At 52.8% G+C, this 17,807-nt stretch overlaps 1 long non-coding RNA gene across 7 annotated transcripts in view; it reads left to right on the forward strand.

Annotated features, from left to right (window-relative positions):
• The window catches only part of LOC102168197 (uncharacterized), a 90,943-nt gene that overhangs the window by 14,432 nt on the left and 58,704 nt on the right, over positions 1-17,807 (forward strand). For 4 of the 7 annotated variants that reach the window (XR_014833445.1, XR_014833444.1, XR_014833447.1 and 1 more), the window contains exons 1-2: positions 10,410-10,670; positions 11,226-11,317. The exons of 1 other annotated variant lie outside the window; for it this stretch is intronic. This is a non-coding gene — a long non-coding RNA (uncharacterized LOC102168197). Of the gene's footprint in view, positions 1-10,409; positions 10,671-11,225; positions 14,199-17,807 lie in introns of those variants that run through there. 2 more of the 7 variants (XR_014833450.1, XR_014833449.1) reach the window with 1 other exon arrangement.

The raw sequence follows: 17,807 nt of genomic DNA on the forward strand, positions 1-17,807 counted from the left end.
CCTGGAAGCAGGTATTGTCTGCATTTTACAAATAAAGAAACCAAGAGGCAGCAGCAGTAAGTGTGTCCCGCAGAACCTCGGCTGTGAAAGGCTGTGCTGAGATGCCGGCTCAGATCTGCCTGCCCTGAGGCTTCCTTTCCACACAGAGGGATGTCCAGGCTCTCCAGGAGCCCTTGGGGGCTGGTGGGGGGGAATGCGTGGTATAGGTTGAGGGTCTATAGTTTCATTAGATTCTCAAAGAGGTCTGAAAACAAAAAAGATTAAGAAACATGGAGTTCCCGTCATGGTGCAGTGGTTAACGAATCCGACTAGGAACCATGAGGTTGCGGGTTCGATCCCTGCCCTTGCTCAGTGGGCTAAAGATCCGGCGTTGCCCTGGGCTGTGGTGTAGGTCCCGCGTTGCTGTGGCTCTGGCATAGGCTGGCAGCTACAGCTCCAATGAGACCCCTAGCCTGGGAACCTCCATATGCCACAGGAGCAGCCCAGAAATATAAAAAAAAAGACAAAAAAAAAAAAAAAAGAAAGAAAGAAACATCAGTTTATGTAGACATCCTAAATCCTCCTTCCCAGGAGTTCTTTTTTTTTTTTTTTTTTTGGCCGTGCCCGCGGTACATAGAAGTTCCTGGGCCAGGGATTGAGCTGTGCCATAGCAGTGATAATGCCAAGTCCTTAAGCATTAGGCCACCAGGGAACTCCCCAAAAACTGTGCGGTGGAATACTCAAGCCAGCAGGGCTGATGTGCCCTTCTCCACACACGAAAACCTAAACAGACATTTCAAGAGTGTGCGGCAGGAGTTCCCCCACGGATAGGATTCTTCCTTTTCAGCAGACACTTCTGTCCTAAAGAGGAGCTTCCATGTGGAGAGAGCTGTAGCCTTTACTCCCCATGAGACCCCCCAGCACCTGGCAGAGCAAAGGTCGGGCTGTGTGTTCCCCAGGGTTGGGCGGCAGGAGCAGGCCACACACCCCAGGAAGCACAGGCAGGGTCCGGGCAGCCGGCCGGCCAGCGGGGGCTCAGGAGGGAGCTCGGGAGTGGCTCAGGGACCTGCGCCTGTGCCGGGCCAGAGGCCTGGCCTGGGGTTTTCCGTGTGCTTGCTTCACACCCAGCTTTTGGTGATTGGGTCCTGTGTCACCAGTGGCGTCCACCTGCGGGGAGAAGCCTGGACCCCGGCAGGGCTGCTTTTCCTCTTCGAGCCCCTCAGCTGCCGTCTGAAGAAAAAACTGCTCTTGCAACTTTGCAGAAGAAGAACTGGCCTTAGGGGGAGAAGTAGCTTGCTCAAGGTCAGGAAGGGGACGCCCAGGCTTGGAACCAGGCTGTCCCCGGCCTGCTGATGAAGGATCAGAAGGCCTGGGGGCCCCGGGGGGGTCACGGTGGCTCTGGAGTCCCTGGAGCCAGCTTCTATTTTTCGTTTTTCCATCTGTTGGCTCCAGCAGCTCCGGCCATATGGTGACGTCAACTGCCGTGCAGGTTCATTTTCTTCGCAGGAAGGGGTGCTAAGATGCTGGTTGTCAGAGAACCACAGGGGTGGAGGGAGGGAGACGCCTGCGGTGGGGGAGGGGGGCGGGGCGCGCCGGGATCTCCGTAGGTACTGGGTTTGCGGGTTCGGAGACATCTAGGATGGGGGCGGGGGGCGAAGCAGGACCCAGGCTCAGGAATCTTTGTGCAGTGTTCCTCTCCCGGTAGGCTGCAGCGCTTCCATCCCAGGACACAGAGCCCTGCGTGTCCATCCCAAAGGGGATCGGCCTGCCTGCAAGGGAGCAGCTCCGTTGCCAGCTGCGCTCTTAACGGGAAACCAACCCAACCCGGCTCCGTGCACCTGCTGCAGCCACAGCGGTGCCGTCAGCCTGTACGTGTCACATACCTTTGAATCTGTCTTCCCGGGAATCCAGCGTCAGGGAGGTTCTTACTTGGAAAACTGCCCTCTTTCTATGATCTGTTTGAACCTTATGAAATTGCCACTTTGTAGGTCAAATGGTTGAATACTGGAAATTTCACTCGGGTCAAAGGACTGCGAATGGTGGGGGGATGTCTGTGAGGCCGAGTGAGCTGGTGGAGGGAGGGGTGGCAGGCTTTGGGTGAAGGGCTGCTGGAGTGGGTGCCCAGGCCAGGAGACGGGCAGCACCAAGGCAGTGGGCAGAGCCTGCATTTTTTCACCGTGTGGCCCAGAGCCGATTCTTTCAACAAGACTCGTGCCCCAAGGGTGCCCTGGGACTGACCCTTTCTTGGCTAAGGTTACACACTGAGGCAAGCACACCTGCTCACCTCTCCGCGATTGTTCTATGGCTCGATTTGACTTCTCTATAGGGTTCCCGAGGGCCCTGGCTTGTGCTCTCCCTGTATTTCCCACCTTACTCAGGGCAGGCCTGAGCTCCCTCTAAGAGTGGTGTTCAGGCAGGAGTCGTCAGAGCTAAGAACCAGAGGCCAAGCTTGACCCAGGAGAGTGAGCCAGATTAAGCCCAGAGCGGGTCTGCCCAGACCTCTGGGGTCTTCAGTGACGACAGGAAGGAGCCCGGAGCAGGCCAGCTCGTGGGGCGTGGTGCTGGCTGCAGGTCAACGCCACCAGGGAGGTCTTCCCGGAGCAGCGGAGTTGCGCTGTGTATGGCAGGGCTCTGGTTCCTGCTGCCTGAATCCGAGAAAGACCCCACGTTTCTCTCCAGGAGGGGGGGAAAGTACCGACTTGAAAAGAGACATCATTACTGTCACTGACAGTTGCCTCCGGGACAGCCAGCATGTCACCTCCGGAGTCTCTGGTACGCGCTGACCCTTTCAGATACCTTGGCGCTGAGCGACCTTGGCTTTCTATGCGTATCAGGATCTTCGTGGCGCAAGGGTGTGGCTCTCTTGATTTTTACCCCAAGCTGCAGGTGAGAGAGCAGACAGGGTAAGTTTAAGGAAAATAAGGCTTGGGAAGGGGGCACCTACACTTGTCTCCCACCCTGGAAGGGGGTCCTCATATGGACTGCTCCTTGGTTGCCATGGTTACGCTGCATCCTGAAGGATGCTCTTTCTCAGTAAAGGATGCTCTTGCTTGACAGACAAAATGTTGTGGGGAAATGCCCCAGAATGCCAGTTAGAAAGTTGTTAGAATCCCATGGGTAGCAGTCCCCATTCCCAAGCAGTTTTCCAGACCCACCAGTCGTCCCTTCCAATGACCCTCTTCTGCCTTCCGTTGTCCACACAGTCCCCTCTCCTCCCTCCTGCCTCCTGTACCATCGCCGTGGCGAAGCCTCTGCTTTGCTCAGCCTCTCCAATGGAAGCCCTTCCTCTCCAAGTTCAGTTTTGCAAATTTATAATATGTCTTGCAGAATGATGCATCTGGATCTCAAATGCTATCGTTCTGTAAATAGAGCATCACGTTGTTATTCCTGGAGGGTAAATGTTACGTTATTCAACTATTTGAAAAGATGTGTCCCTATACACGACATATTCATGTATGTTGCCATTAGATTTTAAATATCAGTGGTTTATTTAGTTATTTATCAATGACTGGTTATATTTTGTTTTGAAAAGAGAACACCTTTAGAAACTTTAATAGTACTTTGTTATTTTTCATTCTCAAAATATCCTTACGTTTTTCACAATTTTGAAATTAAAATGGTACCAGAATTTATATAGGTGCTACAATGCCACACCCCCCCCCCCCAGCCCCCAGCCACTGCCTGTCCACTTATTTTCCCTCTGGGTTTCCTCATGAGCCTCCTTGGTGGGAATCCCCTTGTCTGGGTTTGTTAATAAAGTTTTATTTATTTATTTATTTTTGTCTTTTTGTCTTTTTGCCTTTTCTAGGGCCGCTCCCACGGCATATGGAGATTCCCAGGCTAGGGGTCTAATTGGAGCTGTAGCCACCGGCCTACGCCAGAGCCACAGCAACGCAGGATCCGAGCCGCGTCTGCAACCTACACCACAGTTCACGGCAACGCCAGATCCTTAACCCACTGAGCAATGCCAGGGATCGAACCCACAACCTCGTGGTTCTTAGATTCGTTAACCACTGTGCCATGACGGGAACTCCAATAAAGTTTTATTGGAACACAGGTTTGAGCCACATTTGTCCTGTAGTCCACAATTCCATTCTGCGCCACTGGCCAGATGGCTGACTTGTCACCTCTTCTAGTGTTACTGGCGTAAAACAGGCTTCGGCGCCTTTAAAGCCTCTTTCTTTCACGTTTGTTTTATTTGTTTATTTTTTGAGATTTTGTGGTTTTCTCAAGAATGTATTTTTAAACTTTCCTTCTTTTTTTTAATGACCATCGCTCTGTGTTTTGCTGTACTAGCATGTAGGGAAAAATTCACCTATCTTATGATGGCCAGCAGGGATATTTAAAGTTCTGCCTTGTGTGGAGTGAGGTCAGCCCACCTATTTGGCTAACTGGCCATTGGAGCACCTTCTCCTCCCTGGTCCTTTTATGTGACAGCCAGTACCGATCTGACCTCCTCTCCTTGGCTACTTGTGACTTTTTCTGGGAGTGACATGGTTTCTTGTGTGTATTTCCTGCTCAAACAGATGGAAGCAGGTAGACACCTATGCTTCATAAACTGACATATAATGCAAGAAACAACATTAAAAAAAAAATTAGGAATTCCTGTTGTGGTGCAGCGGTTAACGAATCTGACTAGGAACCATGAGGTTGCAGGTTCGATCCCTGCCCTTGCTCAGTGGGTTAACGATCCTGCGTTGCCGTGAGCTGGGGTGTAGGTTGCAGACGCAGCTCGGATCCCACGTTGCTGTGGCTCTGGCGTAGGCCGGCGGCTACAGCTCCGATTGGACCCCTAGCCTGGGAACCTCCATATGTCGCGGGAGTGGCCCAGGAAATGGCAAAAAAAAGAAAAAAAAAAAAAAAAAAAGGAGTTCCCATCGTGGCGCAGTGGTTAACGAATCCGACTAGGAACCATGAGGTTGCGGGTTCGGTCCCTGCCCCTGCTCAGTGGGTTAACGATCCGGCGTTGCCGTGAGCTGTGGTGTAGGCTGCAGACGCGGCTCGGATCCTGTGTTGCTGTGGCTCTGGCGTAGGCCAGTGGCTACAGCTCCGATTTGACCCCTAGCCTGGGAACCTCCATATGCCGCGGGAGCGGCCCAAAGAAATAGCAAAAAGACAAAAAAAAAAAAAAAAAAAAAAAAGAAAGAAACAACGTTCATACAAATAACATAATAGAAGTGAAATATTCATACAAATATGTTCCACTCTTTAGGCTCAATACAGACTCATTGCCCGCACCCCAAAGTAGCCCCAGTTCTATTACTCTGCACCCCTTCACCGAGGGGTGGCTCTCCAAGTCTCTGCAACCATCGGATGTTTCTGGCTGTTGTCGTATTTATGGTGTGTCTTCCTGGGCCACCTGTCAGCTCTGAGAAGGCAGCTCACTGCCGTATCCCGAGGGCTACAACATTGGTTTTGTGAATATTTCTTAAATAAGGGAGTGCATGGGAGAGTCTTTGAGGGGACCGTGTCCTGGGGTGCTTGTGGGTGGAGGAGTAGTGACCGGGAGGTGCCTGACCTTGGGAGGCCCGTGGGGATGGCCTCAGATGCAGAGCAAGAGCAGGACACGCGTGCCTGGGAAGGTACATGCGGGGGGAGGGTGGTGTGAGCTCCAGGCCGGGGAGGCGGCTGACCTGCCACGTGGAAGTTCTCCACACCTGAAAATCGGACGTGTGCATGGGGTCAAAGGGCGTGAGGGGTTAAAGTCTACAGCAGCTCTGGAAGCCAGGCGGGCTCTCCCTGCCCTCTGCCCTCTCTGCTCCTGGGCGGGAGCACGCCTGTGTCCTCACGAGCCCAGGAGCGCCCCACTTTGCTCTTCTCTCTCTGCGTCATCTGTTTCACCTGAGCCCTCCTGGGACTCCGGGGTTGGTGCCCAGAAGCCAGCCCTCTGCTGTCGCCTCCGTGACATGCCTCTAGGGGAGTTCCATGGGCACCTCTGGTTATGATCACCTGCCTTAATTACTGCGGGCCGCTACCTGTGCCGGCGGCTGCAGCCTGCGTGACGTGCCAGTGTTGAAAGGCCAGGGAAATAAGAGGTCTTCTGGGTGCGAGGGTGAGTCCAGACAGGGCTGGGAGCATCCGTCACCTGCTCGCTGTCCACCCGCTGTCAACGGCCGCCTGGAAGGGGGTGTAATGATTGTGCATTAGATTATAACCTGCAGGGATTTATGGGCCGTTTGGGGAGGCACGCCCCACCTGGCACCCGGTCTAATCAGATCTTTGGGTTGATGTTATTTCAAATTGGGCTCTGGTTCCAAATCTTGATATGACCCAGGGGCAGGAATTACAACCCCCGCCCCTTCACAGCAGCCGAGCTTGGTGTCAACACATAATTGCCTGCCTTTTGCCCATTATTTCCAACCGTCAGTGGAGGGCCTGTGGCTCTGCAGCCCGGACATTTTTGAGGATGTCACGGGTGCCTGGGAGTTGATGACTTCATTTGCTCAGAAACTGCACCATCATCTGTCACTGCCGGGGACAATGAGCCTCACGGCGGCGGCGAAGTCACTTCTGATTTGGGGAAGAAGGCTGAGGATGGACGTGTCCCGGGCAGGGCGCATCAGTGTGAGCGAAGGCGAGAAAGACAGCGCCTGGACCAGCCTGGTGAAAATCCTCCTTGCCGGAACGTGGCGAAACCCGAGCAGGAGAGGCGAGAGCGCTGCTGGCCATCGTGTGCTTTGGGAAGAAGCCGTGGCCCCCTTAATGTCTCTTTCCTTCCCTTCAACATACACTCCGGGCGGGCAGGGGCCCCAGGCTTGGGACCAGGAGAGCAGGCGAGGGACAATGAGACCTCCTAGGACAGCACTGCAGCCTCTGAAGCAGGAGGGAGAAATCCCAGGGGCCGGCGAGGCCTCTGGCTGGGGCAGAGCTGGAGATCTGTGAGCCGGACCCCGGGCATCCGTGCCCACGGTGACCACGGCGCTGGCATCAGGCAGGTGTGGTGGACGCACAGGCTGACACAGTGTGGCAGACACGTCTCCTCTTGGGACTCTGTTCTCTCCTCGTCAAAACTTCATTCTCGGGCAGGCTCACTCGGCAGGGTGGGGAAGCTGGCCGCTGGCAGAGCCAAGCCTAAACCCCTCCACCTTGGAGTCCTCGGACTGGGAATCCAAGGGCGAGAGAGAAGAATCTACAAAAGGATCGATGAGCGAATGTGCAGAACCGAATCGCTTCTGTTGTGTGGCAGAAATTATCACCACGTTGTAAACCAACTCTACCTCAAAAAAAAAAAAAAAAAAAAAAAAAAGCAAAAAGGAGAGAGAGCCTTTCCGTCCCTGGAGCACACTTAAACTGGCCCTGTTGGGGTCACTTGCCGCCTCGGAGCCAGTCACCTGCCAGAGGACGGAGGCACCCATTGCCAGCCTGGGTCACATGGGGAGAAGCGTGATCCCGTGCTGCCAGGACTGTATTGTGTTGAGACGAGATGACCCCTGAGTCCCTGGAGTCCCGGCTGGAGCAACGGCACCCAAGAAAACATGAGAGAGATGTGCTGTACCAAGATGAGGGCCAGGGTGAGGGAACCCCAGACAGGCCACAGCAGGATGCTGGTTCCACCGCCAGGCCCGGCGGTCAAGGCAAGGAGGGGTGTCTGAACCCCAGCAGGACAGAGGCGGTACCCAGCAGGTTAACTCCTGGTGGCCCTGGGTTTCCAGATGGCGGGGCTCCTGGTGGCTCCCCGCACATCGCCTCTTCCTTGTCCTTGTCAGGTCTCCCCAGCCCTTCTGCTGTGCCTGCGTTACTCGTTACTCATTCCTGTCGGTATGTCTCGGTTCTCCTTGAGAGCTCAGCTGGCACGTGAGCCCCCCCCCCAGGCAGCGTCTGTGTCCCACACTCGGCACACTCACGCACGTGCTCACCCACACAGCTGCCCGGTACCGGGCTGGGCCCTGATGTTCTGGTTGCTTTTTGTTTGTCCGGGTCTCTACGTGGAGGCATCAGTGGAGCCAGGCCAATACATTGGGAGACCAGTTTGGGGGCGGGGGCAAGAAATAAAGACTTTATTTTACAAACTGACAGACCAAGAAGACGGCAGAGTAGTGCCGCAAAGAACCATCTTCCTCAAGTGACAATTCAGGCTTCTACTGAAAGGAGGGGGGGGTGTGGTGGCGGCGAGCTTCTTGGTGTTTCTAGGTGATCATTGGCCGAAACCCCCCACCTTGGCCAGGCACGATGATAAGTACCCGCACAAATTGTCTCTCAATAGAAGGTCCCATGAGGAGTGTGGCACTGCTGCCAAAAACTAACCAGGAGAGTTGGGGAGGTGCCGAAAAGAGGCAGGAGACCCCAGCCCATAAGACGTCTTGCCACCCTCCCAGAATCCTTCACAGTGGAATCCATCTTAGCTGAGAGATGCCCTCAGCACCAGGAAGCGCCCAGAGTCAAGCCAAATACAGGCCAAGCAAGAAGACTGGCCAGAGACAACCCGGAAACGGACCCCATTCCCCTAAAACCCGGGCCTGTGAGCCACGCGGCAGAGCAGTTCTCCTGGGTTCCCTCACCCTGCTGCGGCTGTCCACCCAGCCGCCCCTGCCCAATAAAGTTTTCACACGGTCAGCATGAGTGTCTCCTCGCACAACTCATTTCCAGGTGTTAGACAAGAGCCCAATCTCGGGCCCTGGAAAGGGTCCCCCTTCCTGCAGCAACATCTGGACCCTTTGTTCTTGAATCTGTCCATGTAGATCAGGACATGAGCTTCCTGTAACCTCCAAGACACATGCTACTTTCTTTTCTATAAATTATGTCTCTATGTGAATGAATGGACCCTTAAAAGTCAGGCCCTGAGAACAGGCTGTCCTGTGTATTTTAAACTAGAGGCAATAGTCTTTTACTATGACTAAGCACAGGCCACAGAGCACAAAGGTAAAAATAACAGACACAGATGCAACATCGAGTCAGATTTGTTCTTCTCTGTTACATAAGCAGAGGTTCCTGCATCTTTAATGGCCAGGGCCTGACATAAAGGGCTCATCCGATGTTAATGAAAACAACCCAGACCAAACAACAGCTGGTCTGGGTTTAGCGGAACCCGGGGTGGAAGGCTGGGTGAGGGACTGTCTCAGAAGCGTGCCTCTCTGGGCCTTTAATGTCCCAGGAAATGACTATATACATTGAAAGGTAACCGAAGACAAGAAAAAGGCTTGGCTGACGTCGCGTCCATCCCTGAGCGCTGGTCCGTCTCAGGCAAGGCAGCAAGGCCCTGTGCACCCTGGCGAGGAGCCAGTGGGGTGGCCCCAGGAACTGAGAGACGTCTTCAGGGAACCGCCCAGGAACCTGCTGCCCCTCCTTGGCCTCACCAAACGGAACGCTCTGGTCACTGCCATTCAGCGCTTGGATTTGTTTGGTCCCGGCACGATTCAGTTTGTGCAGGAGGGACGGGCGTGTGGCCAGGCACCGAGGGACAGGAGTACACAGTGTCCACTGAGGCGCACATGTCACCTGAAATGCTCCAGTAAGGACAGGCAGTGGCCATGCTGTGCTGGCCACAGGGACAGCCGGGCCTGGGGCACCGAACACGTATAGCTGTTGTCAAAGGGTGGCCTGGAGTGACTGGCTGCTGAGCGACTGAGACACGGAAGGAACACCTGATGCCCTGGACTTTGTGCAGGACTTCCCACCCTCTGTCTACCGGGATGCCTTGGGCTCCAAATCAGTGGTGCTCCCCTGGATCCCTTCCCTTCACCAAAGAGCTTAGAAATAAAAACAAAATGCCTGATTTTCTAAAGACTGAACCTATTAAAGGGTTTACCTTTTAGTAACCAGCCTCAAGTACTATTTTCCATGAAATACCTTGGGTCTGACACAAAAATACATTATCAAGGGATGAAAGTGCCACACTGATCCGCCCAGCCAGCCAGGGATGGGAGGGGGCCCTGGACCCCCATGCATTATCCACTGCATGGACTCCCTGGTAATTTAATGGATAAATGATATCAAGTCTTTGAAAGAGAGAGAACTCTTGTCTTTCAAATTGTTCCAGACAACAGAAGCTGTTGTGTACAGAAGGTCCTTGTCCCCCCGGCTCTGCCTCTCCTGGGTGCTCCTGGGACCCATCCCCATAGGCCCCCCCATTCCCCCCCCCACCTCCTCCTCATGTCGCACAGACACCAGGGAGGCCGAGCCTTCCTGGGGCAGCACATGGGTGATCAGCTGGGCTCCCTTTCCTTTTGCATCGCTATTGCATCGCTCTCAAGTGGGGGCCCAGACCGGGCCTCGGGGTGGGGCACGCCACCTTCCCCCAACCAAACTCGCTCTAATTGTTTTTCCAAAACGTGCGCCTTCTCCCATCGTTAAGTAGCGTAAAGAAGACGTTCGGCCGGTCTGTTCTGGAACCTGGAATCACTGCGGTCCAGTGGGCGCTCTAACCGGTTAAGACGGGGCGGCCCTACTGGGCATGCGCGGTGACGTCAGCGCCCGGAAGCCCCGCCCCGGTCGTGCTGCAGCCGCAGCGTTTCTGATGCGGGGCCACGTGTAGCCGAGCGAGGCTGCGCAAGCAGGTGATGCCCGTGGTTTTCCGTCCAGTCCCTCCTCCCGCCAAAGCCCCGGGCCTGGCCTTCGGGCGGCTTGTAACCTCGCGAACATGCCTCTTTCGGGGAACCGCCGGCTCGCAGCGCTGGGCCTGCTGCACGTAGTGCGGAGCCGGTCCCGTCGGAAGGCCGCTTGCCGACTGGGCAGCACCAGCCCTGCACGGAGCCGTGAGTCCAGGGAGATGGCACGCGGACGCTCCGTGGTGGGTGTGGGGGTGGGGTGGGGGGCCGGGGCAGGCCCCCGGGGCGTATAGGCGGACTCCCCAGGGGCTGCGCCGGGTCAGGAGAGAAGGCGGGAGCAGGTGTGTGTCTGCATGGAGTGGGTGTGCAGTGTGTGTTTGGCGAGGGCACGCACCTGCTCGTGGGCGACCTCACAGGCCCTGGGCCGCTCTGAGCCCTTCAGGGACCTGGCTGGGCACTGACGCGGGGTTTTTGCTGAGAGACGAGAATGGAAGCTTCTGGAGAGTTCCCACCCATAGGGCGTCTATGTGGTGTGAGAAGAGCAAGGCACAGGGGTCTCAGGAACAACCAGGGAAGGAGGAGGAGGGAGCGGTGCAAGGCGGGAGAGGAACGGGGGCGGGGGGAGGGACAGCCGCCGCGGATGTTGGAGAAGCTGCCAGAAGGAGGGTGTTCCCTGGGCGGGGAGCTCAGGGCCTCCCAGGTCACGCCGCGACGTGCCCCCTGCCCTCCGCCGGCCTTCTTCATCTTCTCTGTCCTCTGCAGCTTTCTCCGCACGGGTTCCAGGCCGGCTGGATCTCTTCCTCTGCCGGATTCCACCGGGCACGTGGCGCAGAGCTCCTAAGAAGGAAATGCTGGTAGGTGTGGGTGGGACTTCAGTTTTCTCGCCACTTAGGAGGCTTGGGGTCTTCTGGTGGAATGAGCACCCGGTGTTCCTTTGGGATGATGTGGTTCTCTGATTGGGTGCGACCCCGCAGAGCTACTGTCAACATCATTTTTATCTGCAGCGGAGGGTGGGCACGTGGCCCAGGTGGGCCCACAGACTGCTTGTCCTGCAGTTTACAGCTTGAGCCCCGTCAGAGCAGAGCGACCAAAATGCATTTGGAGCTGCGGCCAGGAAACCTGTCATTTTGCTACATAGACCTCCCCCTCCCCCAGCCCCAGGGCCGTCCCCCTCCTCTCCTGGTTCTCCGGAGTTGCTCTCAGCTCTGCAGCACTCAGGGTCCTTCCCAGAGGTGTCTTCATGCCTGACACGCCAGGTCCCACTGTGCATCACTAAAGGGGCTGACTGATGCCCACCTGAGGCCTGCCCAGCCCTGGAACACCCCCCCACACCCCTGCCCACTCTCTTCTGTTTGCCCCCTTCACCTTCTTTCTTGTGTTTCTCCCTGCAATCTTGTTCTGAAAGGAAGAGAATCAGATGATGGGAACCCCAAGCTCTTGTTTTGGGTCATGTGGGAACTGCCCAACAGGGGCTTCTCACACTGCCCAGCAGGGGCTGCGCTGGATCAGACACTGGGCTGTGCTCCAGGCCTGGGGCGTGCAACCTCCATGGGCCCAGACCCCAGGCTCTGGGGTCCCTGAAGCCTTTAAGCCAGGCACCCCCAGTGCCTGCTGCCTGGCGCCTTGCCATGTTTCCCACTGGCAGAGCCGCATGCTCATGTTTGTCCAGACAAAGGTCACCAGCCGGAGCAGTGTCCCTCCACTGCCCGGGGCCCCTAACCGGGGGCTGAACAAAGCCTCCTGCAGCACATCTTTCTTGGGGAGCACAGGGGCGGCGGAGCCAGCGCTGGAAGACTTGGTTTACGCTTTTGCCGTCAAGGTCAGTTCCTCACTGTTCTGCGGGAAGTGCTGGAGTTGACTCTGAAGCCTGAGGCTTTATGGCTCTTGTTTTCATATGCTGTCCCAGCTTAATTCCCAACTCTCCTTTGTCTTGAAAGTATCCCGGTTTGGACGGGAAATTATAGTCGCTGCACTCAAGGTGTACAACACAGACGAGAGAGAATGCCCCCAGCGGGACAGTCGCTCTCGGGATTTCCTCATGGTTCCGAGTACAGACGTGCTGTGCTCACTCTCACGTGTGTGAGTCCAGTTCTAGCTTAACAGTTACTTCCTTAAAAACAGATACGCGTGAATGTCAGTTCTAAAACAAGGTGTTGGCTGCCAACTGGACACGTATGTTGGAAGAAACTGCAGCGTTTAAGTGATGGTAGAAGACCGGGATGGGGATCCCTCGAGCTTGTGTGCCGACGGAGGCAGCTTATTCCCGCACCTACAAGCTGGCAGGGGCAAGGCAGGAAGAGGGGCAGGTTGCAGATGCTTTTAAAGAGAACCAGGGAAACGCGGAAGACTGTCTTCCACCAAAGGGCAAAGGAAACGGTCAGCAGAGGAAGAGGCAGCCTGCAGAACAGGAGAAGGTACTTGCAAATAATGTTCTTGTTAAGGGGTTCATTTCCAAAGCGTATAAGGAACTCCTACGACTCAGTAACAAAACTCAACCAGATTTTTAAAAGGGGGAAAGGACTTGAATATGCATTTCTCCAAAGAAGACATACAGAAGGCCAACCGGTGTATGAAAAAGCATTGAATGTTTGCAGTGCAGTGCACGATCACAGTGACGTTATCACTGCACGCCTGTCAGGATGCCCCTCATCAAAGAGGCAAAGGACAACAAATGTCGGCAAGGCTGTGAAGCAAGTGAAACCATTATACGCTGTTGGTGAGAATGTAAGATACTGAAGCCGCTGTGGAGAACGCCATGGAGGGAGCTTCCTCGAGACATTAAAAATGAAATTGTCACGTGATCCAGCACCTCCACGCCTGGATATTTATCCGAAAGAATCAAAACCAGGATATGGAGGAGATATTTGTACACATGCTCATGGCAGCACTGTTGCCAACAGCCAAAAGGTGGAAAAACTCAAATGCAATAGGGAGCTTTACGCATCAGCACAAATCAGTGAATTCACACGTCTTCTCCATAGATGACAGCGACTTTTTAGGCAGGAATTGCTTGATAAATCAAAGGCCTTCTGTTCATGCCCTGAGGGAAACACTGGCTAAATTCTGAGGATAAAAAACAGCATTCATGTTCATCACCAGGGCTGTTTAAATACCACGTGGTCCCTGCAGGACAGTAAAAACAGCAGCCCGGGCACTTCCAGAGTGTCACCGGTCATCTTTTGCTTCCTGTTGGAAGCACTTCTTACCTCGAAAGTATAATCTGGTCTCTCTCACTAGTTGAGGATTAAAGAAATGATCAGTTGAGGTTTGCTGGGTGGGCGGCCCTTCCCCATTCACTTGCCTGGCCTGCATCTGCTCCCTTTTCCCTCAGTTGGGATCTGTCTCCTGACCGTTCCCTGCCTGCATCACAGAGGTTGCCAAGGACGCATCTCCCCACCGCTCTTCACCCAGGAAGACCCCCCCCCCCGCCCCCCGCCAAGCCCCAGCAGGTGCGCGTGACTGACCACCGTTGGTCTGTCAGTGGCAGCACCTGCATGAAAACCTCGTTTTCAGGCGCCCTTCATCTCCTGTGTTGTGTTATTCTGAGTTGATCGCTGGTGCCATTAATCAGACGTCCCGAGTTTTAAAATACCTGTTATGGATACCTTGGAGAAGATTAAGGCTAAGACAATAAAGCATAATTCTGGATGCATTTCTTTAAAAAGTCATCAGGGATATTCCATGTGACAAAATATGTCTGTCTCAACTTAAAAAACAATATGAGGCATTCCCGTCGTGACGCAGTGGTTAACGAATCCGACTAGGAACCATGAGGTTGCGGGTTCGGTCCCTGTGGGTTAACGATCCGGCGTTGCCGTGAGCTGTGGTGTAGGTTGCAGACGCGGCTCGGATCCCGCGTTGCTGTGGCTCTGGCGTAGGCCGGTGGCTACAGCTCCGATTCAACCCCTAGCCTGGGAACCTCCATATGCCGTGGGAGCGGCCCAAGAAATAGCAACAACAACAACAAAAGACAAAAAAGACAAAAACAAAAACAAAAAAACAATATGAAATGGGTCATTATTTGTAGATCATGTAACTAGAAAATCCAAGACAAGAACCCAAGTATAAAACCAGATAGTAAGAGAATTTAGTAAGGCATCCCAAATCCTTATCATCCAACAACCACATGCTTTCATGCTTCAAACACAGTGAATAATTGGAAGAGATCTTATTTACATGGACAGCACAAAACAATAAAAAATAAACTTCACAAGGAATCGACAAAATCTATACAAAGCATGTCTGAAGAGACTCTTGAGGATACACACACTACATCCTCTCAATCCAGTCATCTGTCAGCGGACATGGAGGTTGTTTCCATGTCTTGGCTCTTGTGAACAGGGCTCCTGTGAAATGGGGGTGCGTGTGTCTTTTTCTGTGAAAATTTTGTTCAGTTATAATCTCGAGAGTGGGGTTGCTGGGTCATAGGGGAGTTCTAGATTTAGTTTTCTGAGGTGCCTCCAGACTGTTTTCCGTCAGCGGTTGTACCAGTTTCCATTCTCGCCAACAGTGCAGGAGGGGTCCCTTTTCTCCACACCCTCTCCGGCATTTGTTATTTGTAGACTTTTTGATGATGGCCATTCTGACTGGTGTGTGGCAGTATTTCATAGTATTGATTTGCGTTTCTCTAATAATTAGTGATGTTGAGCATTTTCTTATGTGCCTTTTGGCCATCTGTGTATCTATCTCTATCAAATGTCTCTTCAGGTCTTTTACCCATTTTTCAATTGGGTTTTGTTTTTTGGGTTTTTTTTTTGTTTGTTTTTTGTTTTGCTGTTGGGTTGTGTAAGTTGTTTGTATATTTTAGAGTTTAAGCCCTTGTCAGTTGCGTTGTTTGAAACTATTTTCTCCCATTCCATAGGTTGTCTTTTTGTTTTATTTATGGTGTCCTCTGCTGTGCAAAAGCTTGTAAATTTGATTAGGTCCCATTGGTTTATTTTTGTTTTTATTTCTGTTGCCTTGCGAGACTGATCTAAGAAAACATTTGTATGGTTGATGTCAGAGAATGTTTTGCCTGTGTTCTCTTCTAGGAGATTTGTGGTGTCTTGTTTTATGCTTAAGTATTTAAGCCATTTTGAGTTTATTTTTGTGCATGGTGTGAGGGTGTGTTCTAGTTTCACTAATTTACATGCAGCTGTCCAGTTGTCCCAGCACTGGTGTATATACACAATGGAATACTACTCAGCCATAAAAAGAACAAAATAGTGCTATTTGCAGTAACATGGATGAAACTAGAGACTCTCAGACTAAGTGAAGTAAGTCAGAGAAAGACGAACACCATATGATATTGCTTATAGCTGGAATTTAATTCATAGCATAAATGAACCTATTGACAGAAAAGAAACAGACTCATAGACTTAGAGAACAGACTTGTGGTTGCCAAAGGGGAGGGAGTGGAATGCATTGGGAATTTGGGGTTACTAGATACAAACTATTGCATTTGAAGTGCATAAGCAATGAGGTCCTGCTGTATAACACAGGGACCTGTATCTAGTCCCTTGTGGTGGAACATGATGGGGGGTAATGTGAGAAGAAGCATATGTACAAGAAGAATATATATATATATATATATATATATATATATATATATATGAGAATATTATGTATATATATATATATATGAGAATATTATGTATATATATATACACATGGATCACTTTGCTGTGCAGCAGAGGTTGACAAAACCCTGTAAATCAACTAAAATAGAAATAATAAAAATCTTTAAAAAATAAAAGGTATTCTTGAGGGTTACAAAAGACATTTCAACAAATGGGAAGTTGTACCATGGTCTTGGGTGGGAAGACGCAGCGTCTGTGTGCGTACTGCCCACGTCTCCCCTTCAGGACTAAGGCACGTACTTCCTGAGCTGTTGCAAGTGTCGCCGGACACTTTTGTCCTCAGAAATTACCCTCGTCAGGAGTTCCCGTCGTGGCGCAGTGGTTAATGAATCCAACTAGGAACCATGAGGTTGTGGGTTCGCTCCCTGGCCTTGCTCAGTGGGTTAAGGATCCGGCGTTGCCGTGAGCTGTGGTGTAGGTTGCAGACGCGGCTGGGATCCCGAGTTGCTGTGGCTCTGGTGTAGGCTGGTGGCTACAGCTCCGATTAGACCCCTAGCCTGGGAACCTCCATATGCCCTGGGAGCGGCCCAAGAAATGGCAAAAAAAAAAAGAAGTTGCCCTTGGCCTAAGGGAGCCACCTCCCCCAGGAGTGGCCCTCTCCCCCAGCACAGCCCCTCGCCAGTGAGTGGCCGGTACAGGGCACAGGGTCATCCCAGCTTCGGAGCTCCCCATGGATCCGCTGAGATCTCTGCCCCGGTTCAGCTCCTCCCTCCGCCCGGCTCTGCGCCGTTGATCTAAGAGAAGTCCTTCTCCCTCTCAAAGGTGTTGATCCCAAGAGCACACCCTAAATTCTTCTGCGTGCACATCTGCATCTCGGGATGTTTCTTGGGAGAACTGGTTTATGACAGCATCACAAGGTGTCATTTCTCCCCTAACTTAGTTAAAAAGGTGAAGGTGCTTCCAGTAATCATAACGATTAAATTTTGAGATTAGATCAATGAAGGACAGGTAGGCAGGATTTATCCTCTCCCAGACATTAAATATGTAAAGCTTTTGTGATTAAATTAGACAAGTGGAATAGATGGGTAGAACATAAAAGAACATCCAGACACAGACCCATGTTTATACAGGAACTTAGTGTAGAAACAGTGGTGTTTCAAATTAGTGGAAAGAGTGGATTGTTCAATACGTGGTTTGTTCTCTCTTGCTGCGGAACGCCTCAGCCCCACAGGGTGTCTCAATACCACGGTGCACACGTATGATCTCACAAGATTTCTGTGGTTGGGCTTTGCCCCTGGCGTCGCTGAGTGATTCTGGCTTGGGGTCTCCTGAGGCTCCAGCAGCTCCGGATCGGGCTCCAGCTGAAGGCTGGGAGTAGAGAATCTGCTGGCGTGGGGCTCGCCCACAGGCCTGCAGGTTGATGGCTGCCTGTTGGCTGGAGGCCTCAGCTCCCCATGCGACTTCTCCCTGGGGCTGCTCGAGTGTCCCCAGAGCAAGGAGCCCAAAGAGAGCTGGCAGAAGCCGCCGTCTCCTCTGTGGCCCGTCTCGGAAGCTGCATCACTTCTGCCAGTTGTCTTAACTAGAAATGAGTCACATGGTCTGAGCTGCACTCAAGGCGAGAGGGATCAGCCTCTACCCTCTGGGGGGAGGATGGCAAAGGATTTAAAGCAACGACAGGTTCCCGAGTTAACGTGGGAGAATGGGCCAGTAGCTGTAAAACCATCGACCCCGGGATAAATTCCCAATGGGTTAAAAACTAGAGACAAAAATAAAACCCGTGAGTAGC

This window comes from Sus scrofa, chromosome 18, assembly GCF_054392235.1.
Source record: "Sus scrofa isolate SSC_HxYL_T2T_F1_AM1 chromosome 18, Sscrofa_HxYL_maternal_Yorkshire_Landrace_v2.0, whole genome shotgun sequence".
Lineage (NCBI taxonomy): Eukaryota > Metazoa > Chordata > Mammalia > Artiodactyla > Suidae > Sus > Sus scrofa.